The 11,535-nt window shown below is 54.6% G+C and overlaps 1 long non-coding RNA gene across 3 annotated transcripts; it reads left to right on the top strand.

Moving 5' to 3' along the window:
• Positions 1-2,586: 2,586 nt before the first annotated feature.
• LOC123387314 lies at positions 2,587-9,028 on the top strand. Of its 3 annotated transcripts, none has more exons than XR_006601696.1 (3): positions 2,587-3,177; positions 7,576-7,721; positions 7,800-9,028. It is a non-coding gene; the product is annotated as an uncharacterized LOC123387314 (long non-coding RNA). The 3 variants fall into 3 exon arrangements; XR_006601694.1 differs by lacking the exon at positions 2,587-3,177 and having other exon boundaries at positions 4,119-7,721; positions 7,800-8,643; positions 8,870-9,028; XR_006601695.1 differs by lacking the exon at positions 2,587-3,177 and having other exon boundaries at positions 4,119-7,721; positions 7,800-8,501; positions 8,870-9,028.
• Positions 9,029-11,535: the final 2,507 nt, after the last annotated feature.

Below are 11,535 nucleotides of genomic sequence, written 5' to 3' on the forward strand. Positions count from 1 at the left end.
GTCATGATCCCAAGGTCCTGGGATGGAGCCAAGCGTCAGACTCCCTGCTCCGCGGGGAGTCTGCTTCTCCCTCTGCCCCTCCCCCCACTCATTCTCTCTCATAACTAAGTAAAATCTTTAAAGGGGAAAAAAAAAAGGAGAACACTAATACTGATAATAACTAATGAGCTTTATAGCCAATACATATTGAGGACTTGCCATGGGCCAGGCACTATTTTCTCTTTTAAGATATTATTTATTTATTTATTTTAGAGAGAGAGCACGTGAGCAGAGGGAGGAGCAGAAGGGGGAGGGAGAGGGAAGAATCTCAAGCAGACTCCAAGATGAGCGCAGATGGAGACCAGCGCTGGCTCTGCCTCACAACCCAGAGATCATGACCTGAGCGAAAACCGAGAGTCAAACGCTCAACTGGCGGACTCACCCCATCACGTGGGCACTATTCTAAGTGCTTTGTGTGTTTGTGTGTGTACGTGCATATACATGTGTATGCAGATACCCCTCCCCGATGGGAAACAAAAGCACAGAAGGGTCGGGGTTCACTAGAGAAAGGGAGTGGGGGGCTGAGTGGGGTTGGCATAGACTCTGGAATCAGGGTTCACATCTCCTTCTGGCCCCTCACCAGTGTGCGGTCTTGAGCAAATAACTCCACCTTTGTTTTTCTGTTTTGTTTTGTTTTCTTTTATTAACATATAATGTATTATTTGCCCCAGGCGTACAGGTCTGTGAATCATCAGGCTTACACATTTCACAGCACTCACCATAGCACATACCCTCCCCAATGTCCATCACCCAGCCCCTCTCTCCATATCCGCCCTGCCCCCAGCAACCCTCAGTTTTTTTTCCCTGAGATTAAGAGTCTTTTATGGTTTGTCTCCCTCCCTGGTCCCATCTTGTTTCATTTTTCCCTCCCTTCCCCACCAGCCCCCCGCCCTGCGTCTCAAATTCCTCATATCAGGGAGATCACATGATACTTGTCTTTCTCTGATTGACTTATTTCGCTTAACATAATACCCTCTAGTTCTGTCCACGTCCTTGCAAATGGCAAGATTTCCTTTCTTTTGATGGCTGCATAGTATTCCATTGTATATATATACCACATCTTTATCCACTCATCTGTTGATGGACATCTAGGTTCTTTCCATAGATTGGCTATTGTGGACATCGCTGCTATAAACATTGGAGTGCAAGTGCCCCTTCAGGTCACTACATTTGTATCTTTGGGGTAAATACACAGTAGTGCAATTGCTGGGTCATAGGGTAGCTCTATTTTCAGCTTTTTGAGGAACCTCCATGCTGTTTTCCAGAATGGCTGCACTAGCTTGCATTCCCACCAACAGTGGGAAGGAGGGTTCCCCTTTCTTCACATCCTCACCAACACCTGTGATTCCACCTTTGTAAGCCTCAGTTTCCTCTCTGTCAAATGGAGGATGGGCCGGGTGCCCTGTGGGACCGAGGTGTGGCGAAGGCTGCAGAGACAGAGGAGCCCCCTCCCTCCCTGAAGCTGTGGCTCAGGCTGAGTCCCTGCTGGGGTTCCAGGCACATTTGGGGCCGGGACACCCAGAGGAGAGGTTGCTCCCACAGTGAGAGAGGAGCTGACTGAGCCGCCTTCTGGAAATTTCCTGGAAATCTGTGGTGTCCAGTAAGCAGGGTCCAAAATACCAATGTCATGTCTGGGGTCCAGGTCTTACCTAGCAGAGAGCAGAGACCCTCCAGGCCAGCTCTGCTGCTCTGGGCAGAGGGGCTGAGCTAAGATGAGATCGGACACCCCAACACAGGGATGTGTTTGGCTACTTTTAATGAAAAACATGTTTGTGACCAAGCTGAAATTATATTGTCAGCAGTTAATTATCACTTGTCAAACGAATGTGGGCCCAGATTGCAGGTTTAATTTCCACAAAGGTTTGCAAAAGCCCCGTTCCTCTTATTTGATGAGGGCCCTCTGGGAGAGAAAGAGAGAGAGAGAGAGAGAGAGAGAGAGAGACACTCATTGTTAGAAAGGGTGCTTTTAAAAAATCACATTTTTAAATAAACAGGTTTCCTTGGTTTCGGAGTCGGGACTCTTTGCAAGCAACAGAAAAATGCTCATTGTACTTTAGGCAAAGAGAAATAAGTAAGGTGGAGTGGGTCCCGGAATGTGTCACAGAACTTTGGGGCCCCTAGGCCTGATCCAGGCCTGAACTTGGGAGAGTAGAAAGTGCTTTGATCTGAAGAGGGGAAGAGGGGAGGCATACAGGTCACTTACCCCGCCCCCTTCTAGCATTCAGAGCCCTGGTGCTTCTGGTGAGATTGGGAAAGGATGCTTAAGGGAGGTGGTCCATGCGGGTTTGAAGGCATTGACTTGGGCAATCTGAAGTATCAGGGAGCAGCGAATGCGCCCATGTGCATCTGGACAAGACATCAGTCCTAAGGACAAAGTCACTACCAAGAGCAGTCCTCGCCCCATCAACCCCGGACCATGAGCCTCTAGTAACTGGACCAGCAGGGGGCGCCCTCGGGGTCCACCCTGAGATGCTCCGGCAAACTCCAACCCAGCAACACCTGGGGGCGGGGGCGGGGCGCCGGGGTAAGCAGACAGGCGGGGTCTCTGGAGGATGGTGAAGAGGAAGCTGCGGGGTGAGGGAGCCGACCTGGAGGGGAGGACGGGCTCCAGGCTGTCAGAGGGTGGCCTGGTCTCCCCGTCTGTGCAGCCCCAAGTGGACCCGCTCAGAGCCCCGAGTCAGCAGAGGGGTGCAGAGGACAAGCGGCAGATTCCATGCCCCCAGCACATGAGCGGGAGGGTCCGCGAGTCCGTGGCTGCTCCACAGTCACGGCCGTGGAACACTCCGGAACGGCATCCCACCTACATGCCGGAGCAGCCCTGGACGCTGGCAGTGCCCGAGCCCCGAGGGCACCCCTGGGCCGCCTGAAGCCCCGCCAGTTCCCGAGCCAGGCCACGTGTGGACACCAGGGCTTCCTGCCTGAAGAACAGCCATGTCACCTGCCATCGCTTCCCAGGCTGCTGGGAGAAGCAGGGGGACAGCATCTCAGGCAGGACAGCCCTGCACGCAGGCGCTCCGCGTCCACACCCACCAGAGCCCACTGTGGGCAGCACCGCCCTCCGCAGCAGGGAGAGGCCTGATTCCAGAAAGAGGAGCCCCACTAAGCATGAGAGAAGAGCTGCAGAATGTGAAAATAGAGGTAAGGGTTGGAGGAAAGCAGGTGGGGGTGGGTGCCAGAGTGTGTGTGTGTGGCAGAGGAGGTCACAGTTGCAAAGGGGGCTCAGGGAAGGCCAGTGAGAGCAAGTGACACTGAGGCAAAGACCTGAAGCAAGGGAGGCAGGGAGCAGGGCATATGTGGGGAGAAAGCTCCAGATGGAGGGAAGGGCAAGGGGGAACCTTGAGGCTGAAGGTGCTGAGGGCTACAGGGCCAAGAAGAAGCCTGAGGGGTATGAGGAGGGGGAGGGGTTGAGGGCAGGAGTGGGGGTGGGCAGAGAGGCAAAGCTGGGGCCACTGCCAGAGTGGACTGTGCGGAGTGAGGCAAGGGTCTGGGGGTGTGATGCAGGGCAGGAACAGCTGGGTCCTGCGTCTCACGGCCCCCCCCCTCCACTGCCGGGGAGAGACTGCAGGGAGCCGGAGGCAGGGAGCAGGCAGGAGGCCCCTGCATTGGTCCAGGCACCATGGTGGCGGGGCACGGGGGCACCTGGCATATACTAGATCTGGTATCACGTGAAGGCTGAACAAACAGAACATGAGGATTGCTCAGTCCATAAATATTAAGCATGGTTAGTTCTTACCAATTCATACTATTTTTGCCCAACATCTGCTTACAGAAAGCTATTCTAAACTTTGTTATTTTGAGGGGTTGCTTGTTACTGCATTATATCCTAACATGTCCTAACAGTCACCCCAAGGCGAAGTCGATTGTGAAAATGCACCTGTAGGGATGCTTGGGTGGCACAGATGCTTAAGCATCTGCCTTCTGCTCAGGTCATGATCCCAGGGTCCTGGGATCGAGCCCTGCATCTGGCTCCCAGCTCAGCGGGGAGCCTGCTTCTCCCTCTGCCTCTGCTGTTCCCCCTGCTGTGTTTTCTCACTCTCTCTGTCAAATAAATAATAAAACCTTAAAAAAAAAAAAAAAGGAAAAGGAAAAGAAAATATACCTGTATATGAATAGAAAAAAAGAATTAAGAACTAAAGTAAAAATTACTGTCTTTAGGAGGTGAGCTATCAGTGATTTACACACCCTTTTACATTTGTACTTTCTAAAAGCCTCCAGCCTCCCAGCGAGCGTGCAGGACTGTATTAAGGGGGAAGGTGAGAGCCATTGCGGAGAACACCAGCCCCTCCCTGGGCTGTGGCGCCTCTCCCTCATCTCTGGCTCCAGCACACTGAGCCTCGTCCCACCCAAGGATCCCTTTATTACAGATCTTCTCCTTCTCGGATTGTCCCCCGTGCACAGTTTAGCACAGCCATACGTCTTCTTGTTTCCAAAAGTTTAATTTAATGTCTCCTGGCCTGGGATTCTCAGCTGTCAGCGCAGCAGTGGCAGGAAGGGAGATCTTCAGGGGCCGCTGAGCGCCGGCGCTCCCTGGGGCCTGGACTGATGACAGCTAATGCCGAGTACCCAGGAATGTGCTCCACACTTTGCACGCATTCATCTGCTTAATTGTTTCCATAATCCTACAAAGGAGGCACTAACCCTATATCTCACACCATTTTACAGCTGATGATACAGAAGCTCAGAGAAGTTTAGAAACTCTTCCAAGATCACACAGCTCAGAAGTGGTGGAGCTGAGCCTTGAACCCGGGCAGTCTGCTCCCAAGTCCCAGTTCTTGCTCTATTGAATGTCAGCTTTTATGATGCCTAGGCCCTGTGCTGGGGGCTTGGTGCCCCAAAACAGCATGGGGGCACTTCCCTGTCAGCTGAGCACTGCTGGTGATTGTTGGAAAAACACCAGAAACACTTAACACACATTAAGGGGGCTCCCTCTGCCCCAGACACCTAACACCTGTTAAGGCATGGGGTCACCCCAGTATCCTACCCACTGGACTGTCACAGTCCCTGTGCTACAGATGAAGATCCGAGACACCAGAGTCCCTGGGTTTGCCCAGAGTACCTCCCACCCCAAGTGCTGCCTGCCGTGTCATGTGAGCCCAGGCATCAGCTTCCCACTGGGGCAGCCTCATTAAATCCTCACAGTAACCCTGTGTGGTTGGTATTACTGTGCCCATTTCACAGAGGGGAAAACTGATGAAGCTTGTGGAGAGTAAGTCACTTGCCAAGTCACACAGTGAGTGAAGGCTGGAGGCTGAGTCTATACCCGGGCCCCTGGAATCCGAGGGTGAGAGGTCCAGGGCGGGGGCACCTTCCAAATGCGGGAGAAGGGGCTCACCAGGGGCAGAAGAGATCACAGCCCCAACACAACATAGAGTAATAATAACAGAACCCTCCACTGAGCACATCACAGGGTTACCACATCTAAGTCTGGCCTCCTCCCCATAAGGCAGATGCTTTTATTATCTTCAACTCGCATGTGAGCCCACTGAGCTCAGAGAGGTGAAGTAAGTTTCCTGAGATTTCACAGTAAGGGAGCAATAGAGCCCAGACTGGGAACTGGGGTTGGTCAAAGTCTGTGATCTAAGCAGTGCCTTAGATCAGGACCATTACCAAGGACAGGGCCTCCGCTGTGGGGGTTTGGAATTGCAGGACCCCAGCACCCTCAGGAGAGGCTCTGGCAGAGAGAGATGCTGTCCTGAGAGCAGGGAGGGGAGAGAGTAGGAGGGTCAGTAGGGAAGTGGGGAGCCTGGATCATGAACAGCCCAGGAACCTGGCCCAGGTGGGCTCCCTGCAGGGGCCGCCGTGATGCAGGGCAGCACTGCCCCAGACATCACTGTCACCATGGTGTCCCGTCGGGCACACAGCCCCTGGGTGGTGCCTGGGTGGCCGCCTGGGATCCAGGGACCTGACTCACTGCGGGTCCTAAATCTGGCGAGACTCCATCTGATCGTCACTGTCACGACTAAGAACAGCCTGTGACAGCCATCCACTCAGAACATCAGCTGCGGGTCCGGAGAAGAAGGCAGTGGCTGAACATGGTTTGGCAGGATTCAGAAGCGAAGAAAGGGTAACTGGAAGCCTGGGGGAAACTCCGGCGGGGGGCTGGCTGCCTATCCCGGGGGTGGGCCGTTTCTCAGCCCCAAAAGTCTCCACTCACCGAAAATTAGAATCCGAGGATTCAGAGCAGGGTTGAAACATAATGTTACAATATTCAAATCTCCCCCAGCCCACCCTGGGTCTCCTCACGGTGCCTGTCACCACCTGGCATTGTCTGCCATTGCCCCATTGCCCCCAGCAGAAGAGTGGCTGAGTCCCGCATGCCTAGAAGAGCCTGGCACAGAACTATTAGGCAAATTTGCGGTTGGGAGAACAGACCTCAGTTTACTCCTCTGTGAAAGTCAACTGTAGGGTCTCTCCCTGGTGTCCCTCCAAACCCCCATCTCTCTGGGAAGCTGGGAGGACCAGGAGGGCTGGAAGGGTGGTGAGGAGCCCATGTCTTAGGGGCAGGTGCTGGCCGCGGTGACAGCAAGCCCTCCGCCCCCAGCAGGGCATGTTCTGTTTCACACTTGGGGCCCCCGTGCTGGCCAGGAACTTCATGTGCAGTTCTTAAACGGATGTACCTGTAGGTGTATGATTGTTAGAAACGGATTTTGCTTATTTCAGTAAAACTATAAATATGGAACTTATTAGCCATCATTATCATATGCTTACATTCTGAAAGGCTATATAGTGTATATTATGTCCTCAAAGAGTGGAACTTGCCGATTATGATCAAGAACAATGACAGCACTGATTACATTGTTTATTCATCATCTTGGAGAGGGAGAGCAACAGGGACCACGGACAAATATCCCCACACTTCAGACAAGTTCTGGGGCCCTGGAGCTCTGGAGGGACAGATATCCGGGTGAGAATGTAAATCTACCCCAGGCCCCAGCCTGGGACCCTGAGGACACTCACCAGGGCCAGGAGGGGTCCCCTAGGCACCTGCCCATGCCGGCTCCCGCCAGGCCCCGCAGTGGGTCAGAGCACCACAGCTGGCATCCATTTGCCCTCACTTGTCCTAGGGTCACCATCCTGAGCCTCAGCTGCAACATGGGGACGGAAGCAGCTCCCTCGTCACAGGGGGGCTGGGAGGACTCAGTGAACAAGCAGGAGGGAAGGGAACCCAGCCCACGGAGGAAGCGATCACCCGTGTGAGCTCCTCTTCAGCCCTTGTCACGCCCGGGACTGTCACGGAGGAGGCATGGGCCCATTTTACAGACGGGGCTCATCGCAGCAGTAGCTCACAGGTGTTAACACCCCCTCACACCAGGTGCCTCCGTGCACGACGTTGTCACCTGCACAGGGGAGGAGGCTGCACAGTGGACCAGATCACACAGCCTGTGGAGGACTGAGGCTCAGTGTAGGGCTTTTGGCCCCCAGGGCTGGGTTTGGGGACCACCCTGCTGGGGACGCTCTGTCACAGTGCCAATGAGAAGGTGGTGGACACGGGCAGCTGCTCACCCTGCAGCCCACCCCTTCTTCCTTCACCTGCAGAGCCCTGGATTTGTTCTTCAGCAAGAGACCTGGTGGGCCTCTCCAGCCCAGGGGAGAAGCCAAGCCAAACCTGGCGCGCACGGCCCCCTCCCGCACCTTCTCCAGACATAGGCTTTAGGAGAGGGTGTGTGATCCAGATCTGGCTGGTAAGAGGGAAAACCTGATGGTAGAGAGAGAGCTTCTGGGAAATATTTCTTCTACCTCACTCTACTCCCTTCCTCTAGACTTGAATGTTGGCCTGGGAGGTGATGTTTGGAGCTGTGGCAGACTTCTTGCTACCCTGAGGCAATACACTAACGACAAAAAGCCAACAGCCAAGTATGGTAAAGAGGAGCTGGTAAAAGACCCTGGGTCTTTGCTGATGTCTCTGAGCATCTGACCAAGCTGCAACCACCTTCCTCCAGCCAACAGATTATGTGGGGACATCTCATGTCTCAGTTGTTTAGGTGACGGTTTTTCAGTTTTCTGATACCTGCTGCCCATCCACCTTAACCAATGGAGGTGCCTCCTCTGTGCCCCACGCGTACCTGCCGGAGCCCCTGCCACACAGGGTCATCACCTGCCACCCCTTCAGACCTGAGAATCCCAGAAGTGAGGGTGGTGTCTTGGAGGTCCTTTTAGCTCCCGAGTGTCACATGGGACACGAGGCACAGCGATTACCACAGCATAAATAATATGAAGGAAGAGAAGAAGGAAAGAACAGTTAATAAATGAATGATCATAGTGAAGGCGGAGTTGCTTTGCAAACTGTGAAGTGCTGGGCCCCAGTGCCGGTGAGGTGCCAGCCTGCGGATGCCTGTGGGGGATGGGAAGCTGCAGAGTGGAGAGCCAGAGATCAGAGAAGATTCCTCAGAGTGAATGACACCGTGTCTTCCTCCCAGACGCCCCCTGCCTCTCCACCCTGCTGCGCAGACCACAGATACCAGGTCAGTGAACACCCCTGCCCCCCTCCTACCCCCCCATGCAGGATCCTCTGAGCTGCCGGAACCTCTGACAGCAGGCACCTCTGTCCCTGAGCAGAGGCCGAGAGGCAGGCTCTGTGCTGCATCATTTCTCTCCACAAAAGCTGTGAGTAACCAGTGGCTATAATGATGCCTGCTGCGATTCTTTGTGTTACTTTTTCAAGGTGTAAGGGGAGGGGGCACCAGGAAGAGGGGGAGGGGGGCACCAGGATAAGAGGCAGCCAGGAGGAGTGGGAAGAAACTGATCGGGGCCAAGGGCTCTTGAAAATTCTGCTCCAGGTTTCCCAGGGACACTGGATTAAAGGATCCTTTCAAATGAATTCTGCCATCAGGGTAAGAGATCTGCTCCACCCCCAAGATGCCTTCCACTGACAGCTGGCTTCAGGAGATTTGACAGAATTCATTTTTCCAAGCAGACAAGAGGGATCTCAGTATTAAACAAAACAACTTCCACCACAAGAACTCTGTTAACTCCTTAACTTCATGGCAGGGTGGGGGTGGGGTGGGGGGAGTTTCTGGCAAAACTGGGAAGTCCCTTGCTTCCTCTGAAGGGCTGCCTGTGGTGGGGCGAGCATAGATGGAGGTGACCGAGCCCCTCCTCATGTCTGCCTCTCTGCCCTCTGGGTTGCCCTGGGGAACCAGCCGTGCAGAGCCCTGACCTGCCAGAGGTGGAGGCTCGGGGCCTCAGCCTCCCCTCCGTTACCCTGTTCTGGCTTTCAAAGCTGCCATATCCCCAGGAGACACGTTTCCCGTGTCACCTCCTTTTGTCCACAAGGTCCCCGAGTGTTTACCTCTGTGTGGGACTGCCGGTAGTCCCTCATCCTCTCTGACCTCAGGGTCTTGGCTGTAAAAACCACAGACTGGATGAGATTTACTTCCAGAGCCCACAGATGTGAGGGTCCCACAGCAGGAGGCCAGGGGACAGCGGTCCCCAGGAGACATGCAAGGGTGGGGGAGGGGGAGGAGAGCAGGAGGCTTGAGACACAATCCTGCGTGGCCTGACAGGGGCATCCCGTGAGCATCTGTGGCCGCTGTCATGTTGTCCTTAGTTGGGTAAAGATGCTGGCTCTGGCCAGACAGACTGGGTTCAAATCCCAGTTCCACCACTGACTTGTTCTGTGCCTCCGCTGCCCCATCTGCAACCCTGGGATGATACTCACACTGGCTTCCCAGGCTGAGGGCAAGGTGATGCTCATGAAGGGGTGGCTGGGATGGTGGCGGCGACGACGGTGATGGTGAGGTGGTGAGCATAACGGGGGAAATTGACAGTGACGGCGGTGACGATCTTGACCATGGGGAGGAGGAAGAGGAAGAAGAAGATCCCACCCCTCGCCCCCGGCCCCAGAGTGATGAGAGCATTAGTCATTACACTAATGACGGCTGGCCCCAACGGGATGTTTCCTGAGCTTCTTCGCCTCCATCCCGCACAGGACAGGTGCCATGAGTGCTCGCTGTGCCCCCACCTGTCACCCCCACACCCTGAGCTCCCAGCCCTCCCACCATGCCCTGCCAGTAGCGCAAGCCAGTGGTGCCCTGGTTCATCAGAGTCCACCAACCTAAAGGAGAGCAGCTCCAAACAGCTGCTCCCCTCCCACTGGCAACCCCAGTGCGTCCCTCTGGCCCCTATCCCATGGAGTGAGAATGACACATGCCCCAGCCTTCACTTTTGGGGCTTTGTAAGGGGTGGATACAGTGGGCCCTCAAGAAGCAGTCATTGACCCTCCCGGGACCCCCGCTTTGCAGAAAGCCTCTGCAACACACACCAGGTCAGCTTCCCTCCTCCGACCCAAACACGGTCAGAGATGCCCTGTTTTCAGAATCGGCGAGAACAACAGGTGGAGGCTTCAACTATGGAAGCACTACATCTACACATGTGGTCCCAGTAGCATTCAAATCAGGCAACCCCCTGCCTCCCAGCCAAGGGCTGAGCATGTGTGCACACGGGTGTGTGTGTGTGTGTCCGTGTGTGTGTGTGCAGGGCCCCATGTTCTCCAAGGTCTCCAGTGCGCCCCCTGACATTGTCTCTGAAAGCGATTCCTCCCAGCCATCAGGCCACAGGGACAGGCAGAAAGACCAGCCCTCCACTAGCAGCCTCCAAATTATGTTTTGGTTCCTGTCCACTTGGCCTCACCTGCAGCAGGAATGTGCTTTTTCAAAATAAACTTCGTGATTACCTGGGGGATCACATTTCACACGTTTGTTGATGAAAGTGTAAATGTGTACAATGTAAATATTGCAGTGATAGCTTAATGTTTGTGACTCTTTTTTAGTGTTTTCTTGATATTTTTATAAAGGTTTTTTTTTTAATTTTATTTATTTATTTGACAGAGAGAGATCACAAGTAGGCCGAGAGGCAGGCAGAGAGAGAGGAAGGGAAGCAGGCTCCCTGCTGAGCAGAGAGCCCGATGCTCATGACCCCAGGATCATGACCTGAGCCAAAGGCAGAGGCTTAACCCACTGAGCCACCCAGGCGCCCCTGTTTTCTTGATTTTTCCAATTTCCTGGGAGCCTTCAAGTGGGGAGGAAGCTGGGCTGCTCTGAGCACCGAGAGGCTTGTGCTGGGCGGCGTGGGTGTGGAGGATGGCGCATTACCCCACAGCTGTGCCCCCGCCCCAGGCACAGAGCCTTGTTGAGTATGGCGGCAGACACACTGGATGCATGCCTGTGGAGTCCAGTCCTGTTCCCTTCCTACTTCTTGGATGGAAGAGGGAGGAAGTTGAATGAGCAAGCGACTCCCTACCAGCGGAGTGCGAGAAGAAGCCATGCCATCCTCGTGCTCCCCAGAGCCCCGCCCAGACCCTGGCATGCAGGGGGCCCAATAGAGATGTTTGTTGAATGGATCAGTCACGGTCCTCTGACGGGTCCCTGGAGGTGGTGACCCATGGACGGTAAATGGCTCAAAGCAGAAATCAGAAGCCATGGTCGGGGGCTCAGGGAGCCCTGGACACTGAGGGAGGGTGGGCGGGTCAGGTGGGGTGGTTCTGAGTCACCCCAGGAC

Source organism: Mustela putorius, unplaced genomic scaffold (genome assembly GCF_011764305.1).
Source record: "Mustela putorius furo isolate JIRA1106 unplaced genomic scaffold, ASM1176430v1.1 tig00003853_pilon_pilon_pilon, whole genome shotgun sequence".
NCBI classification, from domain to species: domain Eukaryota; kingdom Metazoa; phylum Chordata; class Mammalia; order Carnivora; family Mustelidae; genus Mustela; species Mustela putorius.